Genomic DNA, 14333 nt, shown 5'->3' with positions numbered 1-14333 from the left:
CCTCTGTGTAAAGAAATTATGAGTTATGGTGCCAATATTTGTCACTGGGGGAGTGGAGGAAATGATAATTCTATGAACCATAACTTTTGTGCTAGGAAAAAAAAAAAAAAAAAGAAAAAATTTACAACTCTGTGCTTCTGGCTCAGTATTGCACTTGATGTGCAGGTCCACCCCTATACTAGAGAAGCATTTAAGCAGAGCGGTATAAACATATGCTTGTATTTCACTAGCAGGAAATTTAAGTCAACGTCTATCTCCATAAAGTCAGTCCTCAAAGAATCAGGAACCAGATCGGCATTGTAATTGAACTAAAATAATCCTAAGCTTCCTCTAAAAGCACATAGCTTTAACCTGTCACATCAAATGAGAATTATGCACATAAACTATAATCTTTCTGTTCCCTTAGTCATCAGAGCGTAGATAAAGTGAAAAAGAAAAAAAAGCACAGATACAGCTCAGCTGCAAAGGAGGAGGTGGGGCACACAGAGAGGGACACTGTGTTTGAAAATGGAGTATTTCTGCTGCCAAATCAGATTCACCTGTGTGCAGCTCATAGCTGGACACTGGGGCTCAAAGAACTTGGCTTGATATCATCACCTCCTCCAACAGGTGCTGTGGATTGGAAGTGGTCCTCATAAGTGACAACATATATAATCACATGGGAAATCACTGAGTTGTAAGGCAGGCAGAGAGGAGGCTGAGCTGCAGTCACTCACCAAAAATGCTGTTGTTTGGGGTGGGGTTAGGTTCACTGTGCTTTCCTGTGGTGCTGGGTTCTTTTAACATTACAAATAATGTGAATAGGAGCTACATCCCTGGGCTATGCTGATAAAACGGGTGAAGGTGGAAGAGCTATGTCCTTGAGCTGTGCTGAAAAGAGCTGCAGGTGGGGGATCTGCAGGCTGCACACCTGGGTAGGTGCTGGGCGTCACAGTGGTGTTACCACCTGGTTGCACTGGGAGTGTCAAGGCTGTCCACTTCACAGGAAGTTGTATCCACCTGTCTTGTAGAAGCTTCCAGCATTTCATTACATTGAATCTACATGCAGATTTATTTCAGTTAGGAGGAGGAATTTTGTTGCAATTTCGGGGGCAACATTTATGTTATAGACATTAAAAGCTGTCATGTCATGTGAGGAAGGGTAGTACCAGAAGAGCCTATTTGTATAGTGTTAAAATGCTTTTTAGGTGTAGTTTCCACTTCTGCAGCTTACCAGGCTGCTCCTATGGTGGCACAGAATGAAGGTAAGGACAGTGATGGAGTCAGAGAGAGACACAACTGTGTGCTCCCTTGGCAGGGCTGGGGTCAGATTCTGTGCTATTCATCCACTGGAGACCAATGAAAACAAACATTTTTTTCATAGAACCCACGGAATTCTCTGGGCAGCTGTGCCAGCGCATCACTACCCTCTGAGTAAGGAATTTCCTCCTGAGATCTAACCTAATTTTCCCCCTTTCAGTTTAAAGCCATTCCCCCTTGTCTTATCACAATCAGACCATGGAAAAAGTCAGTTTCCCTCCTGTTTATACACTCCCTTCAAGTAATGGGAAGGCCACAATGAAATCTCCCTGCATCCTTCTCTTCTCCAGGCTAAACAAACCCAGCTGCCTTAGCCTGTCTTCTCAGCAGACTGAGCTCCAGCCTCCTGAGCATCTCTGTGCCCTCCTCTGGACCCTCTCCAACAGCTCTACTTCTTCTGCTGAGGGCCCAGGCCTGGACGCCGTGCTCCACGTGGGGCCTCATGAGGGCAGAGCAGAGACAAGCAATCCCCTCCCTCTCCCTGCTGCCCACCCTTCTTGTTGACGCAGCCCGGAACACAGTTGGACTTCTGAGCTGCAAGTGCACACTGCTGGCTCGTGTCCAGTTTTTCACCCACCAGAACCCCCCAAGTCCTTCTCTGCAGAGCTGCTGTCAAGGAGTTCTCCCAGTCTGTGAAGTGCATATTAAAGGGAGTTTGCAGAAAGAAAGACTCCCGTTCAAAAAACAGATGCACACCATTAGTATGACCCAGAAGGTTATACTTATTCAGTTGCTTCCTTTGTTTTACACAGCTGATTGGGCCAGAGAACCTCAGCTGCAGCACACCAGGGCACAAGAAGAAGCTACTTAACAAACAGCCAAGAGACAAAACAGTCAGACATGAAACTCTTTGACAAACGTGTTCTCATAAAAGTTTCCTTTGGAGGGAAAAATCTGAAGTTGCTGATAGCCACTCACGCTCTACATTCTGGAGTAAATGTAAGCTGTGAGAGGAGAAAAAACTATTTACTGTGAAAAGGCAAAAAATTGAACTGCTTCAGTAAGCCAGTAGCCCCTTTGAAAGCTGCTTTAATTTATCTTCACAATGGATATATTGTTCTTAATATTTGTTTTGCTTATGCATGCCTCATACTAGCATCCACACACTATGTGTAAGAAAGCAAGCTAGTAGTATGTGAATAGAGACATATTCAGAGGTACAAAGGTTAAAGGTTCTAATTTCTCTTAATACTTATTGCTAACAATTTTTGCTAGCTAAGCAAAACTATTGCTGTCTAATAATTTCAGTATGTCATGATGTCTTATAGCTTCTTGCAAAGAACTTTTGAGAGTCAAAATCTAACTCCAATGCCTTCTAGACTTGGCCTTTTACATGTGCAGTGGTCCTTGTTCAGAGGCAGTGCAGATGGATGGACTTGAACCTTTACTTTCACTCTGTACGAGACCTCCCATTTAATCTACCATCACCCCTTTCTTTGTTCTGTCTGCTCCACGACCAACTGCTGACAGAACCCAAAGCAGCTCACCAGCTGAGGACAGTCAAAGCTGTGCCTTTTGCTCATGTGTCCTTGGGTGGAATCTGACCATGGACATCACTCACAGCTGGTGCCTGCACTCAGCTTGTGTCTCACTCAGAGATACAGCCCATCTCTGACAAGAATTCCAGCATGATTTAAAGTCTCACTAACACAAAGACCTTTTCCTCCTACTGATAAGCAGCTATCCATCCAAAGCATGGAGCTTTTTTTGCCCTGTTTCTTGCTATGTTTTGTTGGCTGGGGACTTCATCCTGCTTTTTATCCCTCAATAAGCAGATATAGGCTGCAATTAAGGTGCCTCTTGATTTTCTTTTGAATAAGCTGCCCAATTTTTTTTTTTTTTTCTGCTGTTTTCATTTATAGTAGACAAGGACTGTATATGGTGAGCATCCAGCAGAACAGGAGGCTGCAAGGTCCTGGATGTGGTGCAGAGAATCGGCTTCTTTGTGACAGAACAAGAAGTAACAAATCTAAACTAAAAGGGGAGATTTAGATTAGATATTAGGAAAAAGAATGTTTCCTAGGAGGGTGGTGAGGCGCTGGCACAGCTGCCCAGAGAAGCTGTGGTGCCCCATCCCTGGAGGCACTCAAGGCCAGGTTGGATGGGGGCCCTGGGCAGCCTGAGCTGGTGGGGGGGCAGCCCTGCCCACGGCAGGGGTTGGTGCAGTGTGAATTTTGAGGTCCCTTCCAACCCAAACCTTTCTATGGTTCTGTGATTCTATGGCTTATTAGCCATAAGGTCTTGGGCTGTGTTTTTCTTCCCTTCTGGGCTTTTCCAGAGACACATCCATCTTTTTCAGAGCTGGCTCACAGCAGGCTGAGCACCAGTTTACAACAGGGATGATAAACAAACCCCATGTTCCTGGTCTTTGGCTCCAGGTCAGGAATAAGGGAATCATTTTTTTCACCACTCCTCACTGCATGATTGATGGGAAGTATATGGAGTAGCATGTACTTTGCTCATATGCCTTGATTTTCCTGTGGGAAGGAATTTCTGTTCACAGACACATCACCTGACCTGGGGCACATGTAAGGGGTTTGCTTTTGTTCTGCACCAGAAGTTATGGCTCAGTCACAAGATGGTTTCTGTGCGCCCACCACCTGCCTTTGGTCTCATCCTTGCCAGGGAGGTATTCCCTTTTGTCACAGCCTTGCAGACATCCAGGAGGTCAATAGAATGCAGATCCCTGCAGGATATGTGCCCCTTGAGGAGCATTATCAGGAGGCAGGCGTAGGCATATTGACAGTGCACAGGAAGCACAGGCTGAATGGCACAGTGGGGCTCCTGGCCTTGAAGAGGTGCTGGCAGACACCTTCCATGCAGCAGCCCAGCAGTTACAGAGCAGCCTCAGAAACAGAAACCAAAATGCCATGTCTCTGGGACCAGTTGCATCTCACATATGACACAGTCACTGTCAAAAGGTATCAGAGAGGACAAAGCAAAGAAGTGGAGTCCTGTGAGGAGGTACACAGCATGCTTGCACAAGAAAACAGTTTTTCAAAAGGCACACCCACCCTAAGGAAAAATGCATATCTCTAGGCAGGTATGTACATGGGCTTGATCTAACTTCAGTCTTTCTCCTTCTCCCCTTATGACACCTTGTTAATTGTGCACTTGCCAGCAGGCCAGGCGAAGATGTGATCTCAGGGAAACAATGATTGAAAAGCAGGTTTAGCATCGCCACTGCTCCCCCCCCACCAGCCCATCCACCTGCAAGCATTTGCTCTTCACTGATTGATCTGAGCACCGTTACACAGTTCGAGATGAAGGGTTTGGTAGAACTTAACTGCAGTGCCAGAAAACCGGCCCTTCATCTGTGGTTCTGACTAATGGGTCCCTCTGCGCTACTGAGTGTAATGTGCTTTTTGGTTTATTTATTATCAGCATCTTCCTGCGCTGGGCTGGCAAGGGAGCAAGTGGCAATGGGAAGGACTCCAAATAGCACATTTTTGATCTGGCTGAGGGCTGTCAACAAAATGGTTCATTTGGATTAAAACCAAGAACACCAAAGCTTTCAAATTTAAGGAAGGGAGGAAGGGAGGAATGGAGGGGGGGGAAGAAGGGAGGAAGGGGGGAGGAGGGGAAAGAAGGGAGGAGAGGAGAAGAAAGGGGAGGAAGGGAGGAAGGAACTATATTCTTTTCTTTGTCTCTCTTCTGCTTTTTAAAGAAACAAGAACAGCTTGGGAACTGAGTGTTACTTAGAGCCAGCCATAGTATGTGGTGTTGTTCAATGAGCTTGAAGCTCGCCCATAGATCAGGTGTTTTGTTAGAGGCTGTTTTAGTTCAAGACCAGGGCTGCTTTGGAAAAAGCAGTGGGGCACTGCAGTGTCAGCAGAAATAGCTCCTACAGCATATACCTGGAACAAAGAGCTCCATATTCAGTTGAATGCAACAACTTAATGTGCTGTCAGACCTGGCAATGGTATAAAATGGGATGCAATGGAAATCTGGTACAATATTACCTTCAAAGAGATTGAAATCCAGACACAAGTTCTCCTAAATTCTCAACACGAACAAAGTCATTTTTGACATCATCCCACTTCGAAATGTTCCCATGTAGTTTAAAGCAGGATTTTGAGAAGTGAAAGATGTTTATCTCCAAAGGAAAAAAGGCCATTCGGTGAATGTTTATTTCTTTCAAATCCTGGACTGGGTGTACAAAGCACTGCCACATTACCAACTGAAATCAAATGCTAACTTTCACCTACTTTTTTTCAGGGAAACCTTGTTAATCAGCACTGCTCTCATCCAACCATCTGCAGGTCTGCTCTGCTGCACTCTGACCCTTTCTGTTACCCAGGAGAGGTATTATTCACAGAGATTTAGATATTTCTACCTAAAAAAATTAGGTAAAAAAACATTTTTTTACATTGTTTTTATTTTCCAGATAAATGAAGACAACTATTGCTAGATCAATAGGTATCCATCTTCCCTATGATTCCCAATAATCCAACTGAAAGGAGGTTGTGGTGAGGTGGGGGTTGGCCTGTTCTGCCAGGTAGCAGCGAAAGGACAAGAGCAAATGACCTCAAGTTGCACCAGGAGAGGTTCTGATTGGATGTTAGGAAAAACTTCTCAGCAAAAGCAGTGAGGCAGGGCACAGGCTGCCCAGGGAGATGGTGGAGTCACCGTCCCTGGAGGTGTTCAAGAGCCGTGTGGATGTGGCACTGAGGAACATGGTCTATAGCAGTCAAGGCACGGGCTGATGGTTGGACTTGATAATCTTCTTGGTCTTTCCAACCTTTATGAATCTATGAACTCACACCTTAAGCTTCCTACATCAACAGCTTCTAACTTTTCCTCTTTTTTGCTAGATAGACTCTTACAGAACATGAAGAAGACAATGGGTGCACTGTGTCTGTCCTTTACAAGGCAGTGGAGTGCTCCTTCCTCCTCTTGAGATGTGGCAGATACTTCTGTCATTTTTATGTGCTGGGTTGTCAATTAAGAGCACCTGCTTCTGATGAGAAGAACGTCATAGATGAAAATGACTCACTTGGGAGAGGAAAGCAGCAGGACTGTTTACTGGCATTATGACTGAAAAGAGGTTTTGCAATGTAACAAAATTTGATGACATGAATTGTTGTTTACTGCATGGAGTTTGGGGTAAGTCAGGTGACTTAGGAAGGCCTCCTGTTGGGTCCTGTGGATCAGAAGGAATCCCTTGCTTTCTAAACTCCTGCTTAGAGGAGCCCGAGTGCAGCTGGATCCAATCTTAGTCTCAGACTTTGTCAACAGTCTGTATCTAAAACAACAGATGGATTAAGTGTGGACTCAGCCTTGGTGAGGCCACACTTTGAGTACTGTGTTCAGTTTTGGGCCTCTCATTAAAAGAAGGGCACGGAGGCCCTGAAGTGTTTCCGAGGAAGGGCTACGAAGGGGTCTGAAGGACAAGTCTGATGGGGAGGGAACTGGGCTGTGGGAACTGGGATTGTTCAGTCAGGAAAAGAAGAGCTGTCAGCCTGTAGCACAGTGTCATGAAACACAGAGCAGCAGTAAATGGACCTGGCTTTGTGTTCTCGTGCCCACTTAATCCACTCTCTGCTCTTTCTCCTTGATTCAGGAAATGGAATTGTAATTAAGAAGGAAAAAAGCTCTTCATCTGGAAGTAGTCCTCTTGTTAACAACTGTGAAACAGAGCCCCTTAACATCTCGCTCCATCCATTAACACACAGGTGCTGGCTCCCAGCTCTGCCTGCCAAGGGCATTCATCCACCCACAGCTCCCAAAGACATAAGCTCCTTCTGGTAAGGATATTTCAAATATTCAGGGTAATTCAGCATGTCTAACTCGCATTTTCCAACTCCCCATGTGCCAGTTCTTGTATTGCTCGCTTAACTAGAGCCTTCTGCAGCACAAAACAGCTCCTGGCCAGAGGAAGGTTGTCAGTGTGAGGCTGCTCAGATGGAGAAACTTCATAATTCTGGCCATGGGACCACTGAGAGAAACAAAAATCTTAAGCAGCAGTATGGGGCTTGCAGTATCAAACCACAAGATCAGAGACAGTGGTATCTTAAGGTTTCCACTCAAAGCACTGCACTGGAATGCTTTTATTTCCATCCAACCCCAAAGCAATATGTGCATGGTGTTGCATTTGTACTTCTGGAGGCAACTGTGAAGCCATGCTACTGGATACTGTAGGAAAAGACACTTGCGGTTAAAGAATTGAAAGTAAAAAACTAATACACATTCATAGATGTCTAAGAAGACTTTTAATGGATGAATACTTAAATGTAGATAGCTCAGCAACTTTAAATAGTGATACACTGCACTTTTCTGCTATATTTTGAATGTTAAGCCATACCCTCTGCAATGCTCTTAGTACATTAACATGCAATTACTTTCTTAACGTCACCTGCCACTTTTCACCCCACTTTGCAAGGCAGTTGTTACACCCTCCATTGCTACCCTGAACAAAGCAACAAACATCCCTCCACCATCTACTTCCTTACTTCCTTTGGCACCAACAAAATATCCCCACATGAGTCAAACTTTCACAACACCACCGTAAACCACAAAATAAGACAAGCAAAACAAGGGCTCCAGGCAGCCCCAAGTACTCACAGATTCTGGACACAGCAACAGTGAGCAGACATTGGCTTTGGAGGTAAGAAACTGATCTCTAAGTGATGGTGCAAGAACAAATGCTCTGCTTCTCTTACATCAGGCGTTGGAATCACAACATGCAGCCTGAGGTGTGTCTTTTAAGAGCTGCTGATCTTCACCTTGAGCGTGGGTGTTAGACACCTTGCAGACACAAGGCAGGCCCCTCTGTACCCTAAGAGGGCTCCAGCACCTTGCCTAGTGTTATTACTATGCATGTTTCTGAAGCCCACTCACTGACACTGATGGAGATCAGGTGTCTGCCAGGCCCTCGAGCTGTTTGAACACTAATGACAAGGCTCTGAAGCATGCCTTCAGGGTACCGTGCACCAAGGTATCTGTGGTTTTAGCATGAGTCTCTTGGGAGAAGATGTTGATGCTGACATTGAGAAAGCGACAGTCAGACTGAGAGCACTAAAAGGGAGCAAACTTATTGCCAGCAGTGGTGGAGCAGAGCACACCGCTGAGGAAGCTCAGTTTGGTTAAACTCGCATTCTCAAGCACCTGTAGTACAAAGGCAGCACTACTGACAGGTAGCAGATTGCCACCCATGAAATCCATGTGCTCAAAGGGAGTTCCCTGCTACCTTGCAATGTTCTGCAGAGCATTGGCTCTCCCACTACAGGAAAAAGCTATACAGCAGCATAAAGGAGACATCCCATTGCTCATGCTTGTGTCTCACTAGCTGCTTCTTCCTTTCATAGAAACATCGAATCACGGAATCAGTAAGGTTGGAAAAGACTTCTAAGATCACCTAGTCCAACTGTCAGCCCTCCCCCACCATACCCACTGACTATGTGCAACATCCACATGGTTCTTGAACATCACCAGGGATGGTGACTCCACCACGTCCCTGGGCAGCCTGTGCCACTGCATCACTGCTCTTTCTGAGAAAAAACATTTCCTAATATCCAACTGCCCCTCATGCAACATGCCATTCCCTCTCATCCTATCACTGCTACCTGGGAGAAGAGGCCAACCCCCACATCACCACAGCCTCCTTTCAGGAGCTTGTAGAGAGTGATAAGGTCTCCCCTGAGCCTCCTCTTCTCCAGACTGAAGAACCCCAGTTCACTCAGCTGCTCCCCATCAGACTTGTGCTTCAGGCCCCTCACAGCTTTGATGCTCTTCCCTGGACACGCTCCAGGTCCTCAGTGTCTTTCTTGTAGTGAGGGACTTTCAGGTGAGGGGTATTTCCAAGTTCTGGAAATATTCATGCTGTTTTTCAGCACCTTAGGCAGCCTGTCCTTGTGTGTTCAGTACCCATAGCCATAAGCCAATCATACCACTCCTTGCTTTATTTCTCATGCAGTTCCTTGTGGTACGTAATTATGGTACGCATATTATATGCATATGGTACGCATTACATATGGTAATTGTGGTACGCATTATGCTCCATATACTTGTGCTGATCATCTGTATTTTCCCTTTCTCGTGCATTAAATTTCTTCACCAGACCCATCCTTTATTCCTGGCCCAAAACAACTCTGAACGTCCACCATGTTGCTGGACTGAACCACCACTCCATCATCATGTAAACTGGGCAATGCAAGCCCCAGGTATCTGGAGCAGCTTTCCCCTGATCTTTCAGTGTGATTTCATCCTTTTAGGCCAGGGGCTCGGCCACCACTCAATACCCAAATGAAATCCTGCTGCAGCCTCATTCAACATTACTTGGTATGCACTGTGCTTCTGAAAATAGCTCCTGAACACATTCCCTCATCACATGTCTCCTTGCTACTGCTGCATCGTGTTACAGCTCCTCAGGCTTCACAACGAACCCATGCACACAGGCTCATACAAGTGTCCCAGGAGGACAGGCACTCAGATTCAAGTAGAAACTCCTGTTTGTCTTCAAAGCATGTGATGTTGGTTCTTTACCCTGTCAAATTTCTGCTCACTTGCATCCTTCCAGGGCCATTTCCTGGCCCATTGTCCTGTTTTCTGCACAGGCAGCACTCCCAGCTCCTTGCCCATGCTGAGCTTCATCAGCCTGTGCCAGGCATCCGTTAAGCACAATTCCCAAAACTGATCCCTGCAGAGTGCTGCCACCTCAGCCTCTTCTTGTCCACCCCCTCTGCTCCTGGGCAGCAGATTTTGGCTGCCTGGGACCCCCACTCTTGTTGGAGCCATTTCCTGCAGCTGATGCAGGCATCTGCAACAGAACACACTGGTGCTTCACTGAAACCAGTTGCAGGCTGGCCAAAGGCTGGGCATAATTTTTCATCACTGCCTCTAGCTTTCATCATAATCCAATTAGGAGCACATGGACGCCAGTACCAGACCCACTTAAGTTGTCTGTACTTAACATTAATGCAGCGTACTGCATCATTAAAATCCAGCAATCTTGCAACTCTTATGGAAAAGTACTACAGCACACAAAAAGCCAAGAATCCTCTAACACCCTGTGCTCCATTTCTGACTGCTGGCATCACTCATGTAGAATGGCCAGCAGCTGCTTCTCAGCTAGGTCTAGAGTAGGATGCTGGAAGAGGCAAGTCTGCTTTGTTTGTTTGGACCTTATTGTGTAGGTAATTCACAATGAAAAAAAAAATCCCTGTAGTGGAGGGAAATACAGACCCAGCAACAAGTAAGAAGGCCACTCATATGCTTGGTGTGTGCCTTGGGGCTGCTAACTTTAACAAGGTGGTGGCTCTGAAGGCTAAAGCCAGAAACAGCAGGCATTCTCATGGCACCAGTGCTGCTCTGCTCAGCCCTACCAAGGGCTTGCAGGTGCTGGGGGGTTACTGCTGCAATACTGTAAAGCTTCAAGGTAAAAAAAGAAATAAAATGCTTCCCTAGTAAGCTGAGAATTGGATTTAACAGGAAAAAGGCGTTTGTCCTGATGAAGTCCTCCTAGTCCAAGGAGAACAGGCCTTAAGAGCTCAGCCTGGGCCATTTCCCCCTCCCTGCTGGCCATCCCTCTTGCAATGCAGCCCACACACTGCTGGCTCATGTCCAGCTTTTTGTCCACCAGGATCCCCAAGTCCTTCTCTGCATAGTTGCTCTCAAGAATTTCTTCTCCTTGTACGTATACTTGGGATTGCCCCAATCCCAATGCAATCCCTCACACTTGGCTTTGTTGAACCTCACTAGGTTCACATGGGTCCACCTTTTGAGTTTATCAAGGTCCCTCTGGATGCCCTTCCTTCTGCTGTATTCACCTGCACCACTCAGCTTGGTGTCAGCAGCAAACTTGATCCAATTATATATGTCATTGATAAAGATGTTCGAGAGTACTGGTCCCAAGATGGACCCTGGGGGACACTGCTTGTTACCAGCCTCCATCTGCACCTATATAGAACCACTGACCACAGCCCTCTGGCTGCGGCCATCCAACCAATTCCTCATCCACCAGATTGTCCAGCCTTCAAGTCCATATCTCTCCAGTTGAGAAATAAGGATGTGGTGCAGGACCGTGTCAAAGGCCATGCCACAAGTCCAGGTAGATGATGTCAGTTTCCTTTCCTTTGTCCACCAATGTCATTGCTCCATTATATAATATGGATTTAATTATATAATATATAATATTATGTATTATAAAATGGAAGCTATACTTCCATTTTCTGATCAATGTATTGATGCTTTCATTTTATTCTCATAAATTTTCTACAAGATTATTCTTTTTCTTTTTCTTATCTTTCATGGAGAAAGCAAAGCACAAGGAAGTTAACTGAATAGGCTGTGGTCAAAAATGAGTTTGGACAGGCTGATATCAAAATTCAACTTCTCATACACCTGTTTACACAACAACTGTATTCTTTGCAAAGCGTCCTTATTAGAGGATGAAACCTTTCCTCAATGAATTTGTGGCAACCGTAGAGCAGGTGCAAGGGACCTGTAGTCCCCTGAGTTAACAACCCCAAGGCTCTCTCCATTTTCTAATGACAGATGTCCAAACTGCATGCAAAATCATGGGTGCTGTATTCTGAAGCAGTGGGACACGTCCCACGTAATCCACACCTGATTCAGAATCGATTATCCTCGACCTGTGGGCATTAAACACTTCATGCAGCCTCTGCACCTTATTTCCTCATGAGCAAAATGGAGACAGCAGCTCACTAAGGCTGAGAGTCTCAGCTGAGCATTGCTGTTTCTGTGTGCATGACAATGACTTTGCAACTGCAGGAACAGCCCACATTCTTCAAGATATTTGACATCAAACCGTATATTTTCAATCTGTCTTCTGAAGAAATTAATATGTCGAATTTTCATCTTCCCAGATTGTTTCTCAAGATTATCTCTAGCCTCCTGAGGTTGTCAAAGAATGCAGAAAAGTAGGCTTACCTCCTTTTGCACTGATAATCTCGCAGTACACAGGAAATGATTAGCAAGTCTTATTAGCTGGAAGGCAGGTGAACAGACATGGTGGCTAAAAAGATCACCAAAAACAAATGCCAAGGGCTAGTGCCATATTGGCAAAACTGCTGAATAATTTCAGTTCTCTCCAATGAACTGCCTACTGGACCTGATACCTACCCCTCTCCATTTCTAGCAACAGGTTGTAGCCCTAATACTTATTTTCCTGGAAAACTGCCATTGACTCACTCTATCGACTTAGGTATTTTGCGATGTCCCTCTTTTACATTTCAGCAGCCTGTTAAATTTGACCATCTTTTTTTTTAAGTGCAACCAGCCACCACCCTCTGACATATATGGATCTGTAGGAAAACACAATGTGAAGCCTTCCTAATTTTAGTTTGTTTTGGCACATTAGGAGTTTCTAACATCAGTCATCAAGAAAAATACTTTACATACCAAAGTGCCACCAAAAGCAGCTTAAAAGCAGCTTGCTCCTTTATTTTACTAAGGCTTTAACTAAGCCTTGTGGTGAACTAGAAATGATTTTTCATCCACAGTGAAGCACAGTGCACCTGCAGTCTCAGTTAGCCAACTCTGTTTTCTCTCAGTGAAAAATCAACGATATAATAATGCAGACAGTATGCTTTCAAATGCATCTAATTAATTAGCTGACGTATTTGTGCTACTGCTTTTCATCCTGCCGGAGTTAGAAAAGCTTATTTTTCCTAGTAGCAATGAATTACTGCAGAAAGTGTTAAGCTTTTGCAAGCAGAATTAGTGTTATGGTTGAAAACACAGGGCATTCCTATGGAGCAGCAGCTGGCTTTCAGCTAGTTTGTCCTTTGCATACTCACAGCCTCCTTTAGTCTGGAAGAAAAGGTGATCAGTAAACGCCAACAAGTATTATCCCAAAGAAAGCACCAAACGTCCGTTCAGTGAGTGCAACTGTACGCTGTCCCATTGGCTTTGTCACCAGGCACTGAGAGTCCTGTGCCACCAGCTGAGGGCAGGTCAGTGCGTCACTCCTGCATGTGGGGCTTAGCATTCCTCACATTCCCTGACCAGCTTGTCAGATTATTCTCTCCTCAAGGAGATGGTTGCCATATTTCTGCCTTAACAAGTAATTCCTGAATACGTGAGATTTGGTGGGTTTGTTTCAAGTCTGAAGCCTTGGGGCCCGCCTGGTGCACTGAGATGCCTGGGCAGAGGAAAACTGGAGCGCATGGGCCATCAACTGCATGAAGCTCAGGCAACCTGGAGATGCACTGAGGCTACCACAAATGGTCAACACAGTCTCACTGCACTGCATTTATCACGTTCCCCAAAGTATGGTGTCCTTTCGCTCAAAACTACTGCAGCAATTCCCAGCACCTCAATTTGGCTGCCAGTGAGATGGGGAGCATTTTCCCAGGGAGGAGTTTTCACCTACAGGCAAATAAGAACTGGATCAGGTCAATAGCTCACCTAACCCAGTAATTAGCCTTTGCAAATGGAAATAGGCAATGCTAATTAGGGGCAGCATGTGAATCCATCCCCTACATGCCACTTTTTCTGCTTATAATCCTCAGCAGCTAAAATTCACTGGATTGGAGATATCAGTGGACACATTTCAGGTGGTCATATCTGCTTATGAGCTTCCTTTTTCCTGAAGTTGCCTATTGACCTATTCAGCTGTTGCTCATGCACCCACTCACAATACAGGAGATTTCCATTCAAAAAGCCAGCTCCTTGATCAGAGTTCATCACAAAGTTACAGCTCCTTTTGTTGTGTAGCTATGGACTACTTTGGCAGTAAGTATTTTTTATCTTCTCTCTTCTATAAACAGTTATTATAACTCTCCTAGCAAGTAATTGCACAAGGGGATGAAATTTAAGCTTCATCCTTCTCAGTAAACATCTCACAGAGCACAAATATGAATTAATTTTCTCTGCCTCCACATGCCAGAGAATACAGATTTATCCATGAAAATTAACACAGTCTCTGTTGAAGGGGCCAGGACATCTCTTTCCTTCAAAGAAGAGCACTTAACCTTGTGGTTGGAGTCTCCTGCAGGCAGGCTGCCAATGGTAGAGGCAGGTAGGTATGCAATTAACAACATCGTTATTCTTATCCTACATAATAGTGTTAA

This window comes from Centrocercus urophasianus, unplaced genomic scaffold (genome assembly GCF_019232065.1).
Source record: "Centrocercus urophasianus isolate 14NV4802_14NV808 unplaced genomic scaffold, USGS_Curo_1.0 seq_12, whole genome shotgun sequence".
Lineage (NCBI taxonomy): Eukaryota > Metazoa > Chordata > Aves > Galliformes > Phasianidae > Centrocercus > Centrocercus urophasianus.
Note: the sequence above shows the minus strand (reverse complement) of the source record.